Consider the following 25,834-nt stretch of genomic DNA (forward strand, 5'->3'; position numbering starts at 1 on the left):
TTTAACCAGAGCTTCCTCTTTGCCTGATATCTTTTAATTTCCATGCCCAAAATATAGTTTGCAGCACTAAGATCTTTCATGTCGAATTTGGAGGACAATTGGGTCTTCAAATCCTGGATAATTTCTTTGTCATTTCCAACCAGCAACATATCATCCACATACAAGACCAAATAAATAACACAGTCACCAATTAATTTAAAATATACACAGTGATCTGCTTTGCTTTTGGTGAAGCCAAGTCCTCGTAGAAATGTATCAAATTTCTGATACCACATCCTTGGTCACTGTTTTAACCCATACAGAGACTTCTTTAACTTGCATACCAATTCTCTCTTACGCTTCACCGCAAAGCCTTTAGGTTGCTTCATGTAGATTTCCTCTTCTAGATCCCCGTGAAGAAATGTTGTCTTCACATCCATCTGTTCTACCTCAAAATCAAAAGCAACAACAACAGATAAAACTAATCTAATAGAAGTTACCTTGGCAACATGAGAAAAAATATCACCAAAATCAATTCCTGGCACTTGGGAATAACCTTTTGCTACCAACCGAGATTTGTATTTCTCCACCTTTCCTTCTACATTTGTCTTCTTCTTGAACACCCATTTACTGCCAATGGGTTTCCTTCTAGCCGGCAAATCAACTAGATCCCAAGCCTAATTTTTGTGCAAAGATGCCATTTCATCAACCATGGCCTCTTTCCAGAGTTTTCCATCCTTTAAATCTACTGCTTCCTTCACAGTTCTGGGATCATCATCAGTAATAGATAAAGAAAAATTTGAACAGAAAAGAGATAGATTATACCTTTCTGGCTGCCTTCTTTCTCGAACTTATCTTCTCACACTCAGAGTTTGTGGCTCTCAATCTTCTGATTGCTCCTCTACTATAGAGTCTGATTCTTCCTCCTTTAGCTCAAACTCTATCTTCTCAGGTTCCTTTGGTTGGACTTCATGTTTAATAAAATCTTTCACCTCTCTGAACACCACATCTTGGCTGTACACAACCTTCCTTGTTACTGGGTTCCAAATCTTATAACCCTTTAAACCATCCTTATACCCAATAAAGATGCACTTTTCAGATTTACTATCCAACTTGGTTCATTTCTCCTTTTGAACATGTACATATGCATCACATCTAAATACCCTCAGATGTGAAAGAGAGGGTTTCTTACCAGTCCATACCTCTTGTGGAGTCTTATCCTCCAACGCTGATGAAGGTGACCTGTTGACTAGGTAACATATAGTATCCACCGCCTTTGCCCAGAATTCCTGTCCCAACTCAGCACCACTGAGCATGCTTCTTGCCCTTTCCATCAGCGTCTTGTTCATTCTTTCTGCAACTCAATTTTGTCGAGGTGTATATGGTGTAGTCTTCTTCAATGCTATACCACACTTCTTATAGAATTCTTCAAATTCCTTACTACGAAACTCTCCATCATTATTTATCCTCAGCACCTTTATCTTCTTCTCTGTTCGGTTTTCCACCAGAGCCTTGAATTCTTTAAACCTGTCAAAAACTTCAGATTTCTTCTTAAGGAAAGATATCCATGTATTCCTTGAGAAGAATATCTATAAATGATACATAGTACACAGACTTACCCAGTGATGGAACCTGCATAGGTACAAATACATCACTATGCACAAGCTCTGATATAGGTTTCGTCCTCTTACCACCAGAGGGGAAACTCACCCGATTCTACTTCCCATATACAGAATTTTCACAGAAATAAAAATCCAGAGAGATATTACTCATACCTTCTACCATACCTTTACCATGAAGTATTCAAAGGCCCTTCCCTCCAATATGTCCAAGCCTTTGATGCCACAACATGGTCTTCTCTCGAGAGACCACTAGATTTTCTGCTTCACTTTCAGGAACCACATAATTGTTGCACCCATCAATAACCGTGCTACCTTGCAGCTTGTACAGAGTTCCAATCCAAACTCCCCGCATCAATACCAGTGCTCTCCAAACCATCTTGCAGGTATCCTTCTTGAACACTGTTTTTACACTTGCATCATTCGACTTGCTTATAGAAATCAAATTTCTGGCCAATGCAGGAATATGCAGAACACCCGGAAGTGTTCTAACCCTTCCACCTTGCAACTTCAACTTTAATTTTCCGCGTCCAATGATTCTAGCCTTATTATCATCCCCTAAGAAGAGATCACCACCATCGTATTTTTCATACTCGCAGAACCACTCTCTATGGGGAGTGAAGTGAAAGGATGCACCTGAGTCAATCAACCATGCCTCATGATCTACATGTGTACTTGAAGAAGCCAAGTACACACCCCACCTTCATCTGAGGTGGTTTTCACCTCTGCAGAAGAAGCATCATCAGATCCCTTTCCTTTATCGGGAGCTTTATATTTACAGTCCCTTTTGTAGTTCCCTTCCTTTCCACATTTCTAGCACACCACCTTTACAGGTTTTCCTAGAGATTTAGATCTCCCACTCGATGAATTATTTTTGTTTCTGTTCTGGGACCGTCCTCATACAGACAAGGCATCACCATTTTGGCTCTCCATATTTTTCCGTCTCATCTCCTCCATTAGCAAGGATGAGACTATTTCATCAAACTGCAAGGCAGTTGCATTGCTACCTATTGCAAAAACCAGACTATCCCACGAATCTAGTAGAGAACACAACAAACTGATGCACTTATCTTCATCTAAGATTTTAATATCAATAGATGCTAACTGACTTACCACAGTATTAAATGTGTTCAAATGCCCTGTCACCAAGTCTCCATATTTCATCCTCAGGTTATATAGCTTTTTCTGCAGGAACATTTTATTCACCAGAGACTTAGATTGGTACAAAGTCCCTAACTTGTCCCACAAAGCCTTCACTATAGCTTCCCCTAATACATTCAGTAATACTAAATCTGAGACACACAAATGTATTGTGCTCTTTGCCTTCTGATCCAACTTCTTCCATTCTTCATCAGACACTCCCATTGGTTTAGTACCTGGATCTACCGCGATCCACTGATCTTTATCAACCAATAGATCCTCCATCTTGAGTTTCCACAACTTAAAACTTTGACCATTAAATTTCTTGATCTCTATCTTTCCACTGCTCACCATCTTCTTTCACCACTAGAATCAATCTCGCAGATCTCCCACTGAACAGGGTCTACCATAGGCCCGAGTGAAAACCCTCAGCAACAAAGGCATCCCCTTGAAGCCAAAACAGCTCCGATACCAAATGTAGGTTTTAACCCCGTACAGAAATTACCTACATATGAATTCTAAAACACAGAAAATAAACAATGCAAGAGCATAACACATAAAACACATATACACAAAGATTTTCCCCTGGATTCCAAAACCAGGACTACCAGCTTGATTTTTCATTATGTTCCTTTCAATGTTATAATATATATTTATACATGTCGAAGCATCTAATACCATGGACCAAAAACAATCGCGTCCAATACCATGGACCGAAAAGCATCGCGTCAAAAAAACATGTGCGAAAATCATGCACAAAACCATAGGTGGGTCCGCCCCGGATCCCATAGAGTGGGGTTACCTGCACCCTTCAAACCCCCTGTGACCCCCCCGCTATGCAATTAGCGCAATGAGGGGGGGCAGAAACCCCCTGGTTATCTACATGGGCTAGTCATGGAAAGAATATAACACAACCCAAAAGAAAGAACAAGTAAGAAAAACACCAGTAGTCATCCTTGAAACTCCTAAATCTACAAAGGAAAAGATGCCTGAGGTTAAGGGAATGACACAAGAATAGTCAACCAACAAACCAGTTCAAAAGAGATTGATTAAAAGTCAAATTGCAAAGGAGAAAGGTAAAACAGTGATCTCGGGAGAAGGTTCCAGCTTGAAGGGTGATTTAAATGATATTTTAAAATCCATTGATATTGCAGAATCCCCTTTGGTGCAGGCATAATCTGATCAACGAAAGTCAAAGAAAATGAAACCCTCCAAGAAATTGGAATTTGAAGATGATGTCACAACATTTATTTTCAAACCCAGAAAACGCTTAACCAAGATATCCAAGAAGATGCAAGAGTCCAATATTGAGCTGGGGAGAACAGAAGAAACATCTGCTATTCAAGAAGAGTTGATTGACATTCCGTCTCCAAGACCTAAAGGTGACAAAATCATAGTTCCTGCCACTCAAACAGAAAAAGCCAGTTATGAGGTTATGGAAGAAATGTTAAAAGCTGCCAATAATGAAATTTCTAGACTAAGAGTGAAAGCAAGAGAGCATGTTGCTGAAACGAAAAATTTCAAAAGGATGAAGGCTTTCTGGGAAGCTAAAAAGGTGTCCAAACCAAAAATAGTAAATAGTGAAACTCAATACTTTACCTGGACTATTCCTGTAATCAAAGAAGCCATATTTGTAAGGAAGATTAATGCTCAACTGAGAGCTACAAACATGAGATTGAAGAGGCAAATTGAAGACCTAGAAATACAACTAACCAAATCTGAAGAAATGCTACAACAATAATGAAACAGGGTTATGAAAAAGGGCAGTAAAGGGTATACCTTAAAACAATTTTGGTATTAAAGAGAAGGTCATTTGTGAAGAAGAACATCTCATAAGGTTAACTTGTTTTGATTTTTGGTGATCAGATCAATATTTATGAAATTTTGAAAATTCCCAAAACTGCAGATTTTTGAAAACTGTGTTAAAAAAAAGGTGCATACATAGCAGTTTTGTAGCACGCTACGAAACTGCTGAAGGTGACTATTTAGCACTTTATAGATGCATTTTGGAAGTAAAGACTGCTGGTTTTCAAATTTTGATGTTGCTGATGGAAAGATTAAGATCACAGATGAAGACTCAGATTGAAAAGTAGAAGAAAGAATGGTCAAAGAAGTGTTTTACAGTGGTATAAAAGCTGCACTACAAAAACAAGCTAATGAGGCAAAAACCCTGTATTTCTGTTTTCAGTAGTTAACTTCTAGGGGGGTTCCTGAGCAATATAAAACTCATTTTTGAAAATGGAAAGAGGTTTTTCTTCCTAACATACTTAAATACAAAAAAATTCTCTCAGTTTATTTAAATTCGTTATGAGGTGGGAGAAATTTATGACCCAACGTGCTCTACAAAACTGCTGAAAGTCATTGAGAGAAAAACTCTGTTTTCTGGTTTTAGTAGTTCAGTTCATGATCAGTTTCTAGCCAAATGAAAAAGTATCTTAGAATTATGAAAGAGGTTTCTCTTAATAAAATCTCCAGATACAATAACCTGTCTCAATTTCCTCAAAAGTTTTACCAGTTGAGAGAAACAAGGCTTTCTTTGAGGCCATATTTTCAGAAATCAGAATTTTCCAGTGTTACACATGTTCAAAGACAATTTCTGGACAGTTAGGCCACGGATCAGCAGGGTTGGTAACAATGTTGGAGGTATCATAAAGGTTGAAGAGATGGATTAGAAGCTATCATAGAATGTATTTAAGTCTTAGATAAGGTTTTTGAAACATGTTTTAGGAGTTTCACTCCTATTTGTATTAGGACTCCTAAAAGACAATTAGCTGTCAGCTTGTAATTAAGAGTTTGTTTTATGAGTAGATAGGTGTAAATTTTAGAAATTTGAATTCTCCTAAGGATGGATCATAGAATCCAAGGTTTTAAGGACTCTATATTAAGCATGAGTTTGAATTCCTCAAGATTGGCATTGGTATTAGCAAAAGAAGTTGTGTTATAGAAGCAGACTGTGTGTTTTTCAACTAAATACAGAGATCAGTTTTACTACTCAAGATTCACAAGGGGTTTATTTGTTTGATGTTTCTATGGAATTTTTCAATTACTTATTTGCAGTGGTATGAGCTTGTGTTACTTAGAATTCATTGGTAAATGCCTTAACTTCCTTCACATGCTTGTAAACTACGTTTATTCACTGTGTTATTGTTTCAGTTATAAACCTAAACTCCAAGTGCCTCGACTTCCATGTTTTGCTGATCATGATGTGTTGTTGAAGAATATCTTGAATCCATAGCCCAATAGATGTTTTCTAATCTTTGATTCAACCAGATATACATTTTTGTCCAATTTTTATTCCTAGAGATATCCATCTAATCATTAATCAAAAATCTTAAACCTATTGAGAGAGCCCTCTTAGGTTGAGGAGGCTAAGCCTCAACCAAAAGATTGGTTTGAAAGAGTTACTCAGAGTCTACTTGATGAGCAGCCTATCAGGGTCAGATTTTGTGATAACAATCTCATTCACTCTCTAACGGATCCCTTTTCTCACTTTCATTCACTCTCTAAAGACCAATGATATGGGATACTTTTCAATTCTTTGAGTGGCTAGAAAATCAAATCATCATGATTGAATATTTTCGATATGCAAGCATGGATTACATACGTGATCCAGATATTCCACTGCCATCTGGATGCAATGGGGAAATCTAGGTAAAAATTCACACTTTGCTTGTTTTCGAAATTTTCATTTTTTTTGTTATTTTTTGGCATCCAAAACTAATTGTCCGAAATGATCATGCAAATGTGGCCCTGTGAGACTGATAGGGTTAGGCAGATATTATAGGCGTGATAAGCATCTAGTAGCTCTCGCACTGCCGAACCTGGATGCAGTAGAGGCATTGACTGAGTTAGAGTACAACCTTGAGAGGTTGACCCTCGACATCCCGGATGTTAGGATAGATGAATTGCCTCTATGGTATCAGAGGCACATTGTGGGGGTTCCTAGACCTATTATTCGCTTGCTACAATGAGTAGCTCATGATGTTGTATGCTACCACGATCATCATCATGAGTAGTCACTAGTTTAAGGGCTAGATTTTTTCTTTTTGATGGTGTACCAGCATGATCAAAAAATAAAGTCCACATGGCCTCATGGCTTTGGATGAAATTTTTGTAAAAACCACAGTTTTTACAGACATTTACCTAATGAAATCTACTACTTCTAATTCTGTCTATCTTCTACAATATATGGATGAATATTGCATTGATTTCTTTACATATGTTTTACAAATGCCAAATTAAAACATAATTAGCAAATGCATTAGTTAATGCATTAGTTAATGTTTTTAAATTTCTCGGAATATGTTGATACTCAATATAGTCAATCTCTCTTTCCAAGAGATGAACCCAAAAAAACATTCTTAACATGAAGCACTTCTAACTGAATAAATGTAATTTTTTGTTAGGGCGATATTGTTCTTTACTATGATAGTTGCATTTCACCATTAATACATTAATTTCACCCCATTTCATCATTACATTATTTAGATCTACGCTATTATGCATCAGCATATGCAATCACATAGGAAGAAATAACATCACCATCATCATCAATGCAACGGAATGTAAAAGGGATAGTAGAAGAAAACATGTACACACATAGAGACATTAGAATTTGTCTGAGACCAGGGAAAAACCGACTAGGGGAAAACCCTTGCAAATATTCTTCTTCTTAAATTATCATCAAATGATGCAACAAAAGAGAGTACAATGACCCATCACTTTATCTATGCCACAAAACAATAATGATATCTATGAAACAAATCTAATCATGCTATGAATCAGAATCCTCATACTAATGACTGTAATGTGATGTCACAAACTAATGTCAACTGCTGTCATTATGCCGAACACTGCTAAGTATTGTTGTCACTGTGTTGAATACTGCTGAGTAGTGTTATCACCATCAATGAGGCCAATACATATTGTAGTGGAAAAAAAATCAGATCTAAAAATCTATAGATCTGTATAACAATAGAGAGAAATCCAGATCTACCTGATCACTGAAGTCAACTGAAGCCAAGATGTCAAACCTAGATTTGAACTGGGTTGTCCTCATCAACACTGTCTATGAGCGACTAAAAATTATGGGTTGCTCTCATGAATACAGTATGCGAGTGAATTTGACTACAGAGTCACTTCCAAGAGGTATTTATGCATGCGATTATGGCACTGAAATACAAAGACCCAAAGTCGCTTCCTAGCCGAGTTGTGTGAGCAACCAGGGACCGAAACCTTCCATTCTTACTCTAAACCTAGAATCGCTGTCATAAGCCTCTGTCCTAGCATCCAAGGGTATATAGTCATTCTCATAGGTTTGTGTACTAGCAACCTAGACCAGAATTCCCTGTTCTGTGGCAGTGATCGAGATCTAGAAGATCCTAACCAAGAGCAAACCTTTCGCCTATGATCTTGGACCCTTGAGCGAAATCCTTCTGTCGAACTTGTACAAACCAAGAAAAAAGAGAAGAGATGATGTTTCAAATGATCTTGAGGTCTCTTCTATTTATAAGATTTCCTAAGGGGTCACTTGGGGTTAAGACTGACCCAAGTAGTTACTCATGTGGTTAGGGCCGACCCATTCCATAATACAGGTGTGAATAAAATAATCATAACTCAAATTCCTATTAACCAAATTGGGTGATCTTTAGGTCGATTTTGGTACTCTCAAAAAGAGGAACCTAATTAAATCATTAATTTGGTCATTTGAGCTATCAAAGGTGGAATTTTACCATAGTTGAAAAAATTAACACTCCCTCTCAACTAGGGATAATTCCACCTGTAAATATCTATCCATCGAACAATATGCCAATATGGAATCTTTGAGTGTCATCACGTATCATAAAGGATCATCTCTGTCATGTAGTCATTGTGCCATGTCCATCTCAAGTGTCTTATCATCACAAATCATAATTGTATATCTCAATCTATCCTTTTCGTATTTGTTGTTATCTCTTGATTGTTCCTGCTTGTATGTTGAACATTCTCGGATCTAGAAGAAGAATAATTTGTTATCGGAGGGGAGCTCAAACTGCTACCCTCTATCCATCAAGTTGCTATCTAAAATATCTACTAGCGAGTTTCTACCAGGTATATCATCATCAATCATCATCGGAGAGCATCTCATCAAGGAGCACGTCTCAACCTAGAAATACATCGAGGAATAATAACTTCCACCCATACCAAGGAATAGGATAACTCATCACACATGGGAGTACACCCTCGACCCTGAAATTTAATTGAGGAGCTTACCCTCAACCCAAAATGATATCGGGTTATCTCAACCCATCCTATTTCCTACTAGTCTTCCCATAGATGACCCAGAATAGTCACATGGCAGAACACCTACATCATAATCGAATTGGATTGTACAACCCAAGTACACGATCAACTCGTTGGCCAGAATGAGGAGTGATATTCCCGTCAAGCTGGCCTTCTTGAAGGTATGATCCCAACTGGGGTATACTCTACAAAGACTAATAGGGGAGCAACATTCTCCAACTTGTTAGAGTCAGTCTTCGTAGCCTGTCACCAAGGATCAACATGAGCTCTTACTATGTTTGGTTTGGTTAGATGTTTTGCACATGATAATCAACACAAAACATGTCATAAGTCTATTCATCAAGAGCATCTCGGAAAGATATTTCCAATAGTATATTACACTCCAAAAACCGGCTCCCAGATCAAAAGATATGACCGAATGAGTGATTGGCTCAAAGACCCTCCCATGCAGCAGTTCAGGTATTGAAATATCCAGAGGAAGCTAGGAAATGTCAGTGTCTGGTTTTGTGGCTGGACTGTGATAGAAAAGAAGAGAACATAGCATTTGAGGTCTTTTGCTGTGCTGCTAATCCTCATCTCAACATATGGCGAGCTCGTTTCTCTGCTTTGATTGAAAGAGATATCCTATGCAGACGACACTGTACATCGTTGACAGGGATATTGTTGGTGAAAAGTTTATAGCTGCTGGTCTCATTTAGATGTTCATTTAGTATTTGCTGTCATCCTTACTTACTGTCATTCATCAACTTGTGTCTATATGCCTACCTAAATTCGCTTAGAGAAGGAGCTTATTGGGCGGTGTTGTAAGCTTTTCCAAGAGAAAATCATGGAACTCTGTTGTGAGCATGTCACCGCATTACCGTTCATCTACAAGTGTAAACACAGATTTTGAGAGCCCATTTTCTTATATGCTAGACCCACTTTTGCAGTGACTGCAATAGTGTGCTGTTGTGTGGTTGGTGCAACAGTGGAGCTTGGAGGTATGAATAGGGGAGGATGCATTTGGGTTGAAATTGATCATGGGAAACTGTGGTACAAGAGAGGAGTCTGCTGTCACCAGTATTGTTCCCATAGCTAAACCAGGCACGTTCTAGACACAGCCGGTACTATTAGCACAACAAGAACATCAACGCAAGAAAGAACAACAAGACCCATCTCCTGCAATAGGCAGAAAGCCCACCCCGGTTAAGAGACTATCCTTGTCTTCATCAGATCTGAGCAATCCATCAACTCCCAGGGCTGTAGAAGACCTGAGACAGGACTCTGGATCCAACGTGCTGGTTTTCACATTGTTTGAACTAGAGGTCATCACCAAAAGTTTCCGTTCCGATTATATTTTGGGGGAAGGAGGCTTTGGAACTGTATATAAAGGTTATGTAGATGAGAATGTCAGAGCAGGCCTCAAACCTCTGCCTGTTGCAGTGAAGGTTCTCAACAAAAATGGTTTTCAAGGCCACAGGGAATGGCTGACGGAAGTTATTTTTCTGGGACAGCTGAGTCATCCCCATTTGGTTAAACTGATAGGTTACTGTTGCGAGGACGACCATAGATTGATGGTTTACGAGTTCATGTTTCGTGGCAGTCTCGAGAATCATCTATTTCGGAAGGCATCTGTTCCTTTGCCTTGGTCTACAAGGATGATGATTGCACTTGGGGCTACCAAAGGGCTTGCTTTTCTTCATGGAGCAGAGAAACCAGTTATCTATAGAGATTTTATAACGTCCAACATTTTATTGGATTCAGACTATACAACTAAGCTATCTGATTTTGGACTTGCAAAAGATGGACCGCAGGGAAATGAAACTCATGTTTCGACATGGGTCATGGGGACATATTTTTATGCAGCTCCTGAATATGTTATTACTGGGCATTTGACGGCTAGAAGTGATGTCTACAACTTTGGTGTAGTGCTCCTTGAGCTGTTTACTGGAAGACGGTCTATGGATAAGACTAGACCAAACAGAGAACACAACCTGGTAGATTGGGCTCGTCCACTTTTAATGATAAGCGGAGGTTGCTGCAGATTATTGATCCTAGGCTGTAAGAACAGTATTCCATGAAAGGTGCCTAGAAAGCTTGTAGCTTGGCCTATCACTGCCTTAACCAAAATCCTAAGGCAAGGCCTCTCATGAGTGATGTTGTTGAAACATTGGAACCTCTACAAAATAGGAAGGATATGGCAAATGTTTCCTTAATGTATACTTTGAATAATGGGATAGATGTACTCTTACTTTTTTTTCCTTGGAGCATTTACATCACCTCAAGCATATTTTCCTCTGATCAAACTTGTATAAAAGATTTCTGCCTTCCGTCTGTGGGAAACAATTCTTGATCCTGGTGAAAGGAGCTTAAGTTCATCAATGATTGAAGCCCAGCATAGATGGGATGATCACAAGGGTGAAAGAACAGGGATTTATACTTGGAGAACTGTCTATCAGTAAAATTTTTATTGTAGGTCACAGTATTGGTGTGTGGTGTGCTAGAAGTATTGCAAAGAAGCGAGCAGAGGGTTTCATTGAGATGGGTTCTTTCTTTGACACTAACTCTGACAATTTGGCTCAGTATCCAAAACCAGTGTTGAGCCTTGCTGACAGGTTTGATGGCCAACTCAAAGTGGCTACCATGGCAAAGCTTGCAGGTGAAATATATAGAATAGAACCTGAAATGGGGAATTTCAATACACATGCTGTCAAAACTATTATTATCATTCCCGAAATGAACCATGCAAAATTTAGCCACGACATCCCCAACAAATCAAGAGGTCCCTTGATGCAAATATTCCAATTGAACAAGCTAGATTTGAGACTGTAGAATTTATTGCATCGTTTCTCACTGTGCATATTGAAGGACGGGTTGAAACAAGGCAGCTGGCATTTGAAAATTTGAGGAAAGGTGTAAAAAAACAAAAAAAAACCCATTGGCCTATATAATACATTTTGGGAAGCACATAACGCTGGTGGTCCAGCTAGTCATTATCGTTGAAATGAAGTCCTGCTTGGATGACTTCACTCATCACAATATTGATGTTGCATGCAATTTGCTCGAAACCTGTGGGCGTTTCTTGTATCGTTCACCTGAAACAACCATACGCATGGAAAACATTGTTAGAAATAATGATGCGATTGAAAAATGTGAAAAATCTTGATGCTCCACACAGTACATTCATTGAGAATGCTTATTATCTTTGTAAGCCTCCTGAAAAATCTGCCAGGGTTTCTAAAGTTCGGCCTCCTTTGCATCAGTATGTGCGGAAACTTCTTTTTCAGACTATAGAGCATGTTCTCCTTCAACTTCGCAAACTACCCTGGAGTGAATACGAACCATATGTCTTGAAGTGTTTTATGAAGGTTCACAAGGGAAAGTATAGTCAAAGTACACCTTATTGCATCTCTTATGGCAAGCTTAAGTCATCACCAAGAAGCATTGTTGTTGCTGTTGTTAACGAGGTTTTGGAGAAATCAGGCTAGGTCTCGAGCTAAATGACAATGGAATGCAGCAGCGATGTATAGCACACATGCGCCTTCTAGGAGAGCTATACAGTTATTGTCTTGTTGCTTCATCTGTGATTTTTTTATACTCTTTATTTGGTTCTTTTCTTTGGACATGATACTGCAGAGCTTGACACACTGGATCCACCAGAGGACTGTTTTCACATTCGGATGGTGATAACTTGTCTTCAGACATGTGGTCACTTCTTTGATAGAGGTTCTTCTAAACGAAGGCTTGATAAGTTTCAGATGCTGTTGAAAGAGCAGGAGCGTAATGGTTTTCTGAAAAGATGGGCAGTAAAAACATTCTGACACAGAAGGATGCAAACCTGCTTCACATTCTGTTGATCCAGTTGCACAAATTCAGCAGTGGTTGAGGATTTCAGGGCTTAATATCAGCAGTCAAAGATTGAAACAGCAGTAAAAGGGCAGATTTTGTGGAATATGGTTCCACACTTAAAGGAGCAGATCCAGTAATATTAATTCACTTGGCAAACCTTCACTAAATTTGGGTTTTCCAAAATTATTTCTCATGGTTCTCGAGATAGTTTGGAGTATTAGTTGCAAATTAAGTGATCATATTGTTTAGTTTTGATATTATTTCATGATAGGATTTTAATATTAATTGTATTTATTAATAGGATTTTATTTTATTTTTTATTTCCTATGTTGAGGAAATAAAAATAGATTTGTAATTTAGTATATATAAGATTAGTTTTGAAGATGTAAGGGTTCGATTTTGGCAGCAGAGAGGATGTCTTGGCTTTGTGTAAATTTTTTCCTGAATATCATTTTAATAAAGCAGTCTTTTGCCCTTTAGATCTGGGATTCATCACGGTGTTGATGTTTAGTATGTTTTTCCCATAATTCATTTACACATTATGTTTTTTCTACCTTGTTACAACATTATCTAAGTGATATGTTAGGAATTCATCCGTAATGATGCCCCTTTCGTGATGATTTTGCTGTTAGTTGTATTGGTTATCTTAGCAGAATTCATCCTTGGCTAGATGCTCTGTTGAGAAACCTCGTGACTCTCTTTCATCTAAAGTTGTTGTTGCAGATTCATCCTTTGTCTGATGCCTGCAGGGCAACAGGCTTTCTCCCTTATACTTCTCACATTTACAACCTTCACTTGGCTGAACATGGCACTTAATTTTCCCCAGGTTTGCCGGCAGAAACTGACATCGATTCCATAGTCCAATCATCCTTTCTCTTGCTATTTTCGACCCTTAACAAATCCAATAAAATCCCCTGATCTACTATACCTAGCCTAAAATCTATATTTGATTCAGTCATCTCCACAGATATTGACAAGGAGAGAGCCCTCTCCCGACCTGGTAGGGCTAGCTACTAGGTTAAGTGTGGTTTGTGGTTATCCTAGGATTTCCTCCCTTCAACCTGAGGTTGATCTAGGCTCTAACACAACCCTATAAATATAGGGGAGAAACATTCTTCTACCCTGGTTAACAGATAAGGTAACACCCTATTGTCCAAAGTTCCCTCAACCCTAGGAACCCTTTATCTCAATTCTTCACATTGGGAGCTCAAGCAGGGTGGGAAGAGTTTACTCATTGTCCTTGATTAGCAGTTCTCTCATCATCAACTTGTCTCAATAGTAGTTGTTTCCCGTTCATAAAGAACATCAAATCAAATATCATGTCAGATCATATATAATCATATGAATCACAAAAGGATATCATAATCATCTTCCCTCTCAAGGAGGTGCCAACCACAAACTTGAGCTTGTTTCAAACACTTGCGTTTTTTCAATGTATGAGAGTATCTCGGTCCCACCTATAAATATGGGACTTAATGAAAATCGAATAATCACAATGTATCCATGGTATCCATGTCATATCCAGATCATGATCAAACAACTCTCTAAGGAGCTTCAATATTCTGCCTCATAGCTAGCCATGCTAGCAACATCATGATCAACCTTGGTCATGATATGGAGCTCTGATCCAAGATATCATGGTAGATCGTATGCTAAAGCAACATCCACATATTCTTATAAAAAATAATCTCAAATATCAGAAATACATCTATGTAGATACATACCATAGGAGAAATATCACATTCTCAAAATAGAACACCTCATGCAAATATTTCAAAGCATGCTAGGAGGAAACTACATGTGAGTGAAACAACTCACTCATGAATTCATTAAGGTTCTATGCACATCATACATATACATATCAATGTTCAAAATTAAACATCAATGCTTCAACCGTCGGATGCCATGTCAAGTTAAACAACATACTGAACTTCAAATCTGAGTATCCAAGGATTTTCAATTTTCATTATTCGAAACATTTTCCAATATCTTTGTAATATGGAATTTCTTTCCCAAAGTCTAGAAATTGATTCATCGTGCCATGATACATTATTTCAGGCTTCATAATCCATCTCCCTCTGATTTATATCATCAGAGGCTCATCACCTGTCACAAGTAGATCATCAGGATATAAAACTGAAACCATAATCAATATCAAAGACATAACTTGCAACTCATCATCCTGACTTCATTAGATAACTATCAAATATAGACATATCTAGATCGGGGGGCTTGCTTCATGCAAATCTCTCTACATGTACCATGCCTTGCTAAGCCACCATAATTATCCTTACATAACTCAATGTTATACCATCAATCAACAAGGTCAACTCATCAAAGTTTATAAGCCAAATCACGACCATTATCAAAGTCATCATTATCATAGTATTAATATTTTCAACCAGGAGACAGGTGTAGCTCATATCAAATCATGACTTCATCATGCCAACAAGTCATGCATTATCAATCTGAACTTGATTAAGTCATTCTCAGAATCATAATATAAGTCATCCTGTCACTAGGTGCAAATGCATACATCAAGGATGAGTCATGCAGGTTCCATTTTTCATGCCAAATCACAACTATCATTATTTCAACTGTTGTGCTAAGAATAAGGAGGCCAATCTCCAAATAAGTCATCATGCCCACATAGTATTGATATTAGGGGGAACCAAAAATACTCAAATCAAATCACTAGACACCAGGTCAAGTCCAAATGCTATCGTAGAGAGATATATATTCAAATCACATCTCAGTCATTAATTCAAAGTTAGTGTCAAGCATCATGACAAAACACTTTTCATATATACCAATAGTGCCAAATCGTACCAACCTCTTGTAGCACAAACATAGTGATATATTTATAAGTATGTCCCGATCACCTATAAACACAAGTTAATTATGCATGTTCATGTTATGGAAAAAATTCAAACTTTACTTGTTATCATATCTTTCTATTATTTGCAATACATTTGTGGTCCTGATATCTTCCAGGTGACTATCTCATTTCATGCAGAATACTTCATTATATGATCAACAATTTAACTCAATAACTTTAGAAATCCATTAACAATGACAAAATATGTTAGGAAAATCATGATTCAGAGTCAAAACAACTTTAGAAAGCTTCATATAATGGTGAACAACAATCAAACCTATGGTCGCTCTCTTCTAGTTAGCATGGGAGCAACTTTAACTGCCTGGATGGTGTCTGGGCCTTAGCATGAATGTGACTAGGGATCAAATCTCCTAGATCTATGAGTATGACCGGAGCATAAACCCTAATTTATGTATGGGCTTCAGATTTGAGACTCTGCTGTAGATCAATACTGTCATATGCACATAAATCATACTTCAACATCACATAATGAAAATAGTAATAAGGCTAAGAATCTTGAGAAGAGATTCTCCCTTTGACTGAGGATCTATACCATTCATCTTAATTCATGTCATCAACCTGTCTCTACTAGAGTCACGCAATAGTAGATCTATTAGATCATAAATATATATCTATGATGGCTATCAACATCATGACATCAATCTTTCATCAAGTGATTAGACTCAAAGCAATAGATAGATGCAACATCATATCTCAAATATTATGAACACAATAGCATTTTCTTTCAAGTCACTCCATCAAGTTACTGCATCCACTTTAACTATAAACCATCAAGAAAAGACCACAAGTAGAAAGAGGTCTAGAATATCAATCTTACACTTATACCTCTCACATTAAGGTTATCATGCTCTTCATGACCAATGAGATCAAATTAGGTCATTCAATAAAAATTTACCAAAACAACAAGAGTGTCAATCTCTCTTTCCATATGATTTCATCATGCTTATCGCAAGAATTACCAGCAGACTCATGTATAGGATTCAATGAACTATCCTTCTATATAAAATCCATGATGACAAGTATCAAGAGTATCATTTTCTAGTGCCAAGGTGATAGCCTTCTTTATAGGATCAAGATATCCAACAGATAGATCTTAGATGTGACAAACATCAAGTGTATCAATGTATCAACATTAGATACCCTCAAAGAATTCAAGAAGGTCAAAATGTTCAACACTAAGTGCATAATTTCATCATAGGAGACATATATCCAAGTCATTTTCATATTCATGTATGAACCATTAAAGAAATAGGCATTCTCATCATACCTTAGGGCTTACCGAATCAATAGCTAAAACAAAAACATACCATGCATACCTTGAGGTATTCAAATTGTTGGAAATAATACTGAGAGGGGGGGTGAATCAGTATTATCAAGTCAATAAAACTTTTTCATTTCCATACACGGATTCATTTATGCTGCTTCAGTTAAGAATACCCACGTATATTCAGTAAACTTATGATTTAGTTAATTGATCTTCAATGAGTGCATTAGAACATTATCAACCATATTAACAGCAAACAGGTGCAGTAAAATAGAACAGATCATCACACATAAGCCACACACATGAACACCATGATATAAGGTGGAAACCCAATGTGGGAGAAAACCACCTGCTGCAAGTCATCTCAATCTTCTTCTTAATAAGAAAATCCTTTTACAATATTTCTGTACTGGTGCAGTCTTATACCAGTACGCAAGCTTCTACCTGCAGAGAGCTACAACCCTCTCTCATTCTCCAGTCTCTCCTGGAAGGGAGCTACAACCCCCATAGTTATTGTACTATCCAATCCATTTACTAGTACGCACGCTGCTACCTGCTACAACGATCCAAAGTTTTCAGCTGCTACTGGAAGGGAGCTGCCACCCCCTTAGCTCTTGTACTAGCTAAGATACTAGTACGTAGGTGCCGCCCTACAATCTTCTCTCCTCCAGGTACCATGTTTCATACATTTTCAGACTGGATACACCTGAAGCACAACACATAATTTGAAAGGCCACGTTTCTCCAATTTTCATACTGGATCCATTAATATCATTGAAGTACATAATCAATCAATCTTCTGAATCACCCAATCACCAGATCAATACATATACAAGGATAATATGTGTGTTAGCAACCCGATCTAGTCCATTAGATCACATAAATATGAGTCATTATGATCCTGATCCATTATTAGATCTCATCCATCAACACAATCAATCAAACTGAATATGTAGAATACTGACACCATTAAACAGTCATCAGAACACATCAACAACTTGAACCACCTGTAACTTTAAACATCATAGCTCAAATGGTATACGCTACTACAATGAACCAAACCTGCGTACATACGCGCTTTCACCAAAGCCAACCCGCGTACAGATATATAAATATTCAATCATGACTTGCAGCGATTTCAAACTTAAGTTATACCCAGTTCAGATCATTACAAGCGTTAGTATACAGATCTAGAATAAGCATAATCAACTATATAGAGATAGTTCATTTCAAGCCATTTGATCCCGATCTATCCTTAGATCTTGTTCTCCATCAACCGGTGAGATCCCTCTTTAGCTCAGATCCAGATCTGTACCATAACCCAATCACAGTATTCCAGATCTAGCACTTTATCAGATATTCAATAATTCAGATGATGCTTTGCCGAATGATCTCCTTCCTCTTTTATAGTCTTAGGACTTTCACAATACCACGGTCAAAAACCCTAATAACACAATACCATGGACCCAATACTTGGGATCAACACTTTTGGATGCAATACCACGGACCAAAACCATAGGATCAAAAACTGTCAGACTAATACCATGAACCAACCATGAAAGTGTGTGAGATCAACACTTTTGGATGCAATACCACGGACCAAAACCATAGGATCAAAAACTGTCGGACTAATACCATGAACCAATCATGAAAGTGCGTGAACTTTTCTCTTGCATGAAGGGAACTTTTCTCTGCATGAAAGTGTGTGAACTTTTCTCTACATGAAAGAAACCTTTCTCTGCATGAAAGTGTGTGAACTTTTCTCTACATGAAAGAAACTTTTCTCTGCATGAAAGTGCGTGAACTTTTCTCTACATGAAAGAAACTTTTATCTTCATGAAAGTGCGTGAACTTTTCTCTACATGAAAGAAACTTTTATCTTCATGAAAGTGCGTGAACGTTTCTCTACATGAAAGAAAATTTTATCTTCATGAAAGTGCATGAACTTTTCTCTACATGAAAGAAACTTTTATCTTCATGAAAGTGCATGAACTTTGTTGCACTATAATTTATCATCTGAGATGAGTGGGTTGCCATCAAGTACAACATATGTATCATAATGCCAACAATCTCCCCCTTTGGACTTGATGGCAACAACAACCATTAATTCTCCCCCTTTGACATCAAGGGCAAAGGGCAAACCAAGATAATCTCTTTCCTAGATGAACATTCCGCTGCCCATACTCCCCCTGAGTACCTACTGAAATCTCTGAATGAGCTCCCCCTTTGTATATGCCAAGAAGTACCACTCTGTCCATGCTTCCTCTGAGTACCTGCTGAAATCTCTGAATGAGCTCCCCCTTTGTATATGCCAAGGTGTACCAATATGTCCATGCTACATGCTGAAATCTCTGCTCTGCTGAAGTGTGCTGTTCATGCTCCCCCTGACTGTAAGCAAGGTCTGCAAAAAGATGTTCTACAAGAAGAACATGACTCTATACATCATAAATGACCTTCCTATCACCAAAGATTCATACATACATCTATCTCCCATCACAATGGTGATATACCAAAAGTTTACATATGATAACATAAGAGAATAACATCATTCATCCCAGGCATAGTGGGGAAACCAACATAGGCCGTTACATGACCTGAAGAGATCTCATCAAATGACTACAATAGATAGAGACACACTATTACATCATGAGTCTTGATATGACCTTTACAGAGACCAATCACCTAAATAAGATCATGATAAACATCAACAATGACACTGTATGATCTGCTCCATAGCATCTGTCAACAACAACTAGACCAACAACTTGTATTAGTGCATGAATCATCAAGGTATGTCCGTATCAACTCATCCTTTTGAACAGAATTCTGTATATACAGAATCATTCACATTCTTATCATATGTGAGAAACACCATAGCCATCCAGATCTACATGAACCAAGTATCATCAATTGGGAATATCTGCATCAATCAACATATGTACGAAACAACCTATCATCATATAGGTAAGAACTCATCATCATCATGTCTCCAACAATGAAACTTTGAATAATCATCCATGTATCCAGCCAACAATCCTCATCCATATATGTGCCAAGAACAATAAGAATCAGGCATCATAACTGTAAAATATGATCTTTATGCATATGACGACAACAACATATGATTGACTCATCATCAAGTAAAGAAGATGTGAATTCAAGCTATGTACTTCTCCTTATCCTTATGAAGATCACCATGTAAGCTCATTAGAGAATCAAACACAAATCTGATCTAAATATCAACTATGTAACCCCAAGAATCATCTGAACAACTCATAACCATATCATAGCAAGATGAATCATTTATCCATATAAGCATCATCACCAAGGACTATTAACCATAATGCCAATGTAGAAATTTTGAATAATATGACACATATTCAATGGAGATTATCCTGATCATGTACTATTGCGGAATACATACACAATACATAAGCTCCTCTACGTTGATCATCAATATAGCAGCATCAAGAACAACAAAACATCAAGAGCATTCACACTTTAACACAGTATGTAACCCGGGGAAAGCATCTCACTAAAAACCCCAACTATCTGTATATTAATGATTGAGACCATGTAACATTACAAAGTACAATTCTTATCACAAGAAATCCAGTACCAGCTCCACCTGTTACACACAATACAGCTCAGATCTGATCTCCAAATCTATTCCACTGCTTGCCTGCCTCCACTGCTCAATACCTGCTCAAGAACTGATGAGAATGGATTACCAAACTCGTATTTCACCTCAAAATAATCACTCACACTTTGTTGGACGTGAGCAAAGGCTACAATACTGGGCAAATACGTGAGCAAACTCATTGGCATATTCAATCCCTTGATTGTGCAAGATCTGGTGCACAACTATAGTCACAACTGATAGCAATCTGATTCTCTACCACCTGTCCCTGTTGAACTGAACATGCATTGACATGCAACTGAGTTAACTGATGTATTCATTAGTTGCATCATGAGTTAATAATTAGTTTAACAACTCATCATTAGTCTATTTGCAGTTAGACTAATTACAACTAGTTTAACCAAGTCAAACTGAACACAACTCCATCAACTCCACAATCAACTCCACCAAACTCAACTGATTGATTTCTAACTGAATTCATGCATGAAAAAACTCAACTGACTCATAAGAAAAGTGTATTTCCTTTTGACAGCTGCATGTTCCACCTCTGTAGCTCAAACTGAAGTGCTCCAAGAGAATAAGATCAAGTTTATAGTCCAAATATTATTATGAGACAATAACATTTGACTTTTATATTTTTGACAGCCAGTCTAAAAATAGGCTTTGATCACTCACACTTCGATCAAAAATAGAAGTCCATCTATTTTTCCCAACTTGACCAATCATCCATAAACAGCAACCTGCAATCCATAGACATGATCCATATGTCTAAAAATAGACTTGCGCCAAAAATAGCCTGCGGGCCCACTTAGTGAAGGCGACTCTTTTCACTAAGCTCCATCATCTTTTTGCAATATCAACACTCCCTCTCGACAAGATATGGATTATCAGCAACCCCTATCCTACCTCGGTGGTACTCGAATTTTCTCCTGGTGAGAGCCTTCATCAGAATATCAGCATCCTGATCCTCCGTTGGAATGTATGAAAGCAACATGATCCTCCGCTGCACACAATCTCTGATAGGATGGTACCTGATGTCAATATGTTTATATCTATCATGAAATACAGGATTAGCCTTTTAATGCAACTCTGGTTATCACAGTAAATCACAGTAGGATCCAAATGAGAACCGAACAACCCAACCAGGATCTTCCTCATCCATATAGCCTCGCATGCAGCCAAACTTGCTGCCATATACTCGGCCTCCGCTGAATTGAGTGCCACGGATCTCTGCTTCCTGCTGTACCAAGAAACTGCTGTCGATCCGATACTGAAGACCCCTCCTAATGTGCTCTTTCTGTCCGTTGGGCTCCCTGCCCAATCTGCATCCATGAAGCCACATAGCTTCACCTCATCCTCCTGTCTGTACCACAAACCATATCCCGATGTGCCTCTCAAGTAGCGCAATACATGCTTGCCCGCCTTCCAGAAGAGCTTGGTAGGCTTAACCATAGCTTGTGAAAGCTGGTTAACTACATAGCATATATCAGGTCGTGTATTGACCAAATACATCAGTGACCCCACTAACTGTCGATAAACAGTGGCATCCACTTCTTCTCCCGAAGTGGCATCCTCCTTCCTCCAACCTCCAGGAAGAGGAGTATCAACAGGCTGGCAGCCATGCATGTTGAACTTCTCCAGTATCTCCCGAGCATACTTGCCCTGAGAAACAAACAGTCCACCACTACGCTGCCATATTTCCAATCCTAGGAAATAGTGAAGGAGGCCCAAGTCCTTCATCTCAAACTCTGTAGCAAGATCCTTCTTGCATGACAGTATCAACAGCTCATCACCCGTTAGAATCAAATCATCAACATACAGTACAATGATAAGCAACTTACCCTCCACCACAATTTGGTATAGGTTAGAATCCGCCTCGCTCTTGGAGAATCCAAGTCCTGTGAAATAGCTGTCTATCCGTGTGTACCAAGCACGTGGTGCTTACTTCAACCCATACAACGCTCTCTTGAACCTGCACACATGCAACTCATTGCTGAAGACCTCAAAGCCTTCGGGCTGCTCAATGTACACCTCCTCCTCAATGACTCCATTGAGGAACGCAGTCTTCACATCATCTGATGAATGTGCTATCCCATCTGCGCTGAGAGAGCAAGAATCGTCCGTATGGAAGAATACCTTGCGACAGGTGCAAAGGTCTCCTCATAATCGATCCCCTCTATCTGTGAAAAGCCTCGGGAAAAAAATCTTGCCTTGTACTTCTCCACACTCCTGACAGCTGCCTGCTTGACCTTGTAGATCCATCTCGAACCCACCACTAATTTCCCTTCCGGTCTAGGAACAATCTCCCATGCACTGTTTCTGACAATATAATCATACTCTTCCACCATGGCGTCTACCCATGCGGGATCCTCCACAGCTTCCTCGAAAGAGGATGGCTCAGTCACAACACACTTGCTCATCAGAGCCATGTATCCAGTGTACCGATCAGGTGACTGTCTCTGCCTGCGTTGGGCTGTAGGTGGTCCTACAACTTTTTCTGCATCTTGAACCAATCGCTCAGCTTCTGTCAAGCGCTTTCGCCCTCTGATGGTTGGCGCTGCATGAGTGGTCTCTTCCACTCCATGAACCTCATCCTGTGGCTGATCCACGTCCTGAAGCTCATCCTTAGGAACTAATAGCTCCTCATCTGCATGCAAGTGTAGCTCCCTCTCAAGCGAACACTTCATGGCTTTCTCCTCCTGAAATTTTATATCCCGTCACACAACAGTTTTACCACTGTCTGGCAAATACACACGATATTTGTGGGGCGTATCATTGTACCCCACAAATATCCCAACCTCTGCGGTCAGCTCCAACTTCTTCCTCGCATCCTTCGTCACATGCATGTAAATGTTAGCACCAAAAATCCTCAAATGAGAAAGATCAGGCTTCTTACCAAAATAAGCCTCCTCGGGTGTACTCATGCCAAGTATCCTATGAGGACAACGGTTCTGCACATAAACTGCTGTATTGCATGCTTCCGCCCACAAGTGAAGGGGTAGGCCCTGGTCATGCAACATTGCCCGTGCAGCACCCACAATTGTTCTGTTCTTTCGCTTAGCTACCCTGTTCTGCTGTGGGTTATGGGGAGCTATGAGCTCTCAACGAATCCCTTCTGCCTTGCAGAAATCCTTGAACTTGTCCGAGATGTATTCACCACCATTATCGCTCCTAAGAGCCTTCACCTTCTTCCCCGACTCCTTCTCGACCAGTGCTTTGAATTCACAGAACTTTGAATATGTCTCGCTCTTCTTCTGCATGAAGAAGATCCATCACTTACGAGAGAAATCATCAACAAAAATCACATAATACCTGTGTTTTGCTGTCGAAGCAACTAAGAAAGGTCCACACACGTCTGTGTGAATTCTCTCCAGGATTGTCGTGGCACGACTATCCTTCTCGTGAAATGTGGCTTTCACAAACTTCCCCAAAGTACACCCCTTGCACTGATCTGACTGCACAAGTGTGCCTTTAGGAAGCCTTGTAGTGATCTGCTGCAGTATCTTCAAGGCTCCATTGTGAAGGTGACCCAATCTCGTGTGCCACAACTCGTCATCATCCCAGCTCTCCAATCCTTCTGCCTTGCCTGCCATTGCTACCCATCCATCTACATGCAACTGATAAAGGTTCCTCACTCGAACCCCTATCTTCCGGGTCTCACCGATTGTCTTGCTCCGCAGGAAGGCCTTTCCCTCGCTGAAAACAACATCATACCCCTTGTCTTCTAACATCGCCATTGAGCTTCTTCAATCCTGGAACATGCATGACTTCCTTCAATACGAAGGGTTTACCAGACTCCCTCTCAAAGGAAATGGTACCGATACCGGTCGCACTATATCTACCATCATCGCCCATCTCGATGTGCACTCCAAGATCTTTGTCCTCCAGATCAGAGAACAAATCTTTATCTCCCGTCATGTGAAAAGATGCACCACTGTCCAAGAACCACAGGGATCCCATCACACTTGAAACCAAGCATGCGATCAATGAAAAATCAAGCTAAAACTGAGAAGCTAAGGCCTCTCCTCCTGCAGATCCAACAGCTTGCTTGTTCTTCTTCTTCTGCAGACAATTTGTGGCATAGTGTCCGTGCTGGTGACAATGAAAACTCTTCACCTTGGACATATCCTGCTTCTTGCCTTTCGCACCAGAATGAGAAGCTTTCTTTCTCTTCCCTTTCTTTGCTTTGGTAGCCAAAGCACAATTCTCTTCATCAGCTCCCTTTGACGAAGATCCGTCCCTGGTACTCTGCCTGATCTCCTCCTGCACAAGATCTGACCATAGTCTTTCCCATCTTGGCAATTTCTCCCGACCATTGACAGAGTCCTGATAGGAATTCCAACTCTTTAGAAGACCAAGGAGAGTCAAGCTCACCAATTCCTCATCATCGACAGTAACCCCCACACTTCCCAGCTCATCTCGACACTGAGTGAACTTCGTGAGATACTTGGGAATACTGTCACCCTTCTCGCATTTGATGTTTCTGAGTTTATCTTTGAGCGCCAACTTCCTCTGATCGCTCTTGCTTTGGAATAATTCTGTTAATGATTTCCACATCAAATATGGAGTAGCCTTTCCATGGAGGCTGGACACAATGTGATCCTTCACGCCCTCCAACAGAATCCTTCGACATTTTGCGATCTTCTTTTGCCAAGCATCAGTAGGCTTTGGGATATCCGTATCTATGAACTCCTTCAGCCCGTTATCATCCAATATTGCCTCCATCTTGTCCTTCCATGAAATATAGTTTGAGCTGCCCTCAAGAGCATACTCCAATCGCAATCCGTTGAAAGACATTGCTGCGTTGTCACCAAGAAAATACTGCTGCAAATTCGAATTCCACTAGCAACCAACTCAACCGCCTCGGATCTAAGATTCGTGAGAACACAATATTTCTCGTACAGAGATTGACTGTATGGGAATTCACTGGATATCTCACCTTCCAAAGGAAGGATGAATCCAGAGGCTACCTGGCCCGATTACAGACTCTGCCTGAAGAAATAGAATGTAAACACTTCCTGAATAGTAGATCTGATGATCAACAGCTCTGATACCATGTAGAAATTTTGAATAATATGACACATATTCAATGGAGATTATCCTGATCATGTACTATTGCGGAATACATACACAATACATAAGCTCCTCTACGTTGATCATCAATATAGCAGCATCAATAACAAT

At 39.2% G+C, this 25,834-nt stretch overlaps 1 pseudogene; it reads left to right on the forward strand.

Moving 5' to 3' along the window:
• The first annotated feature begins 4,029 nt into the window (after positions 1-4,029).
• Positions 4,030-11,064, forward strand: LOC149143214 (putative serine/threonine-protein kinase PBL8 pseudogene; annotated as a pseudogene).
• Positions 11,065-25,834: the final 14,770 nt, after the last annotated feature.

The sequence above is a fragment of the Pinus tabuliformis genome, chromosome X (assembly GCF_031772625.1).
Source record: "Pinus tabuliformis cultivar Carrire ecotype Pingquan chromosome X, CPIR1, whole genome shotgun sequence".
Taxonomy (NCBI): domain Eukaryota; kingdom Viridiplantae; phylum Streptophyta; class Pinopsida; order Pinales; family Pinaceae; genus Pinus; species Pinus tabuliformis.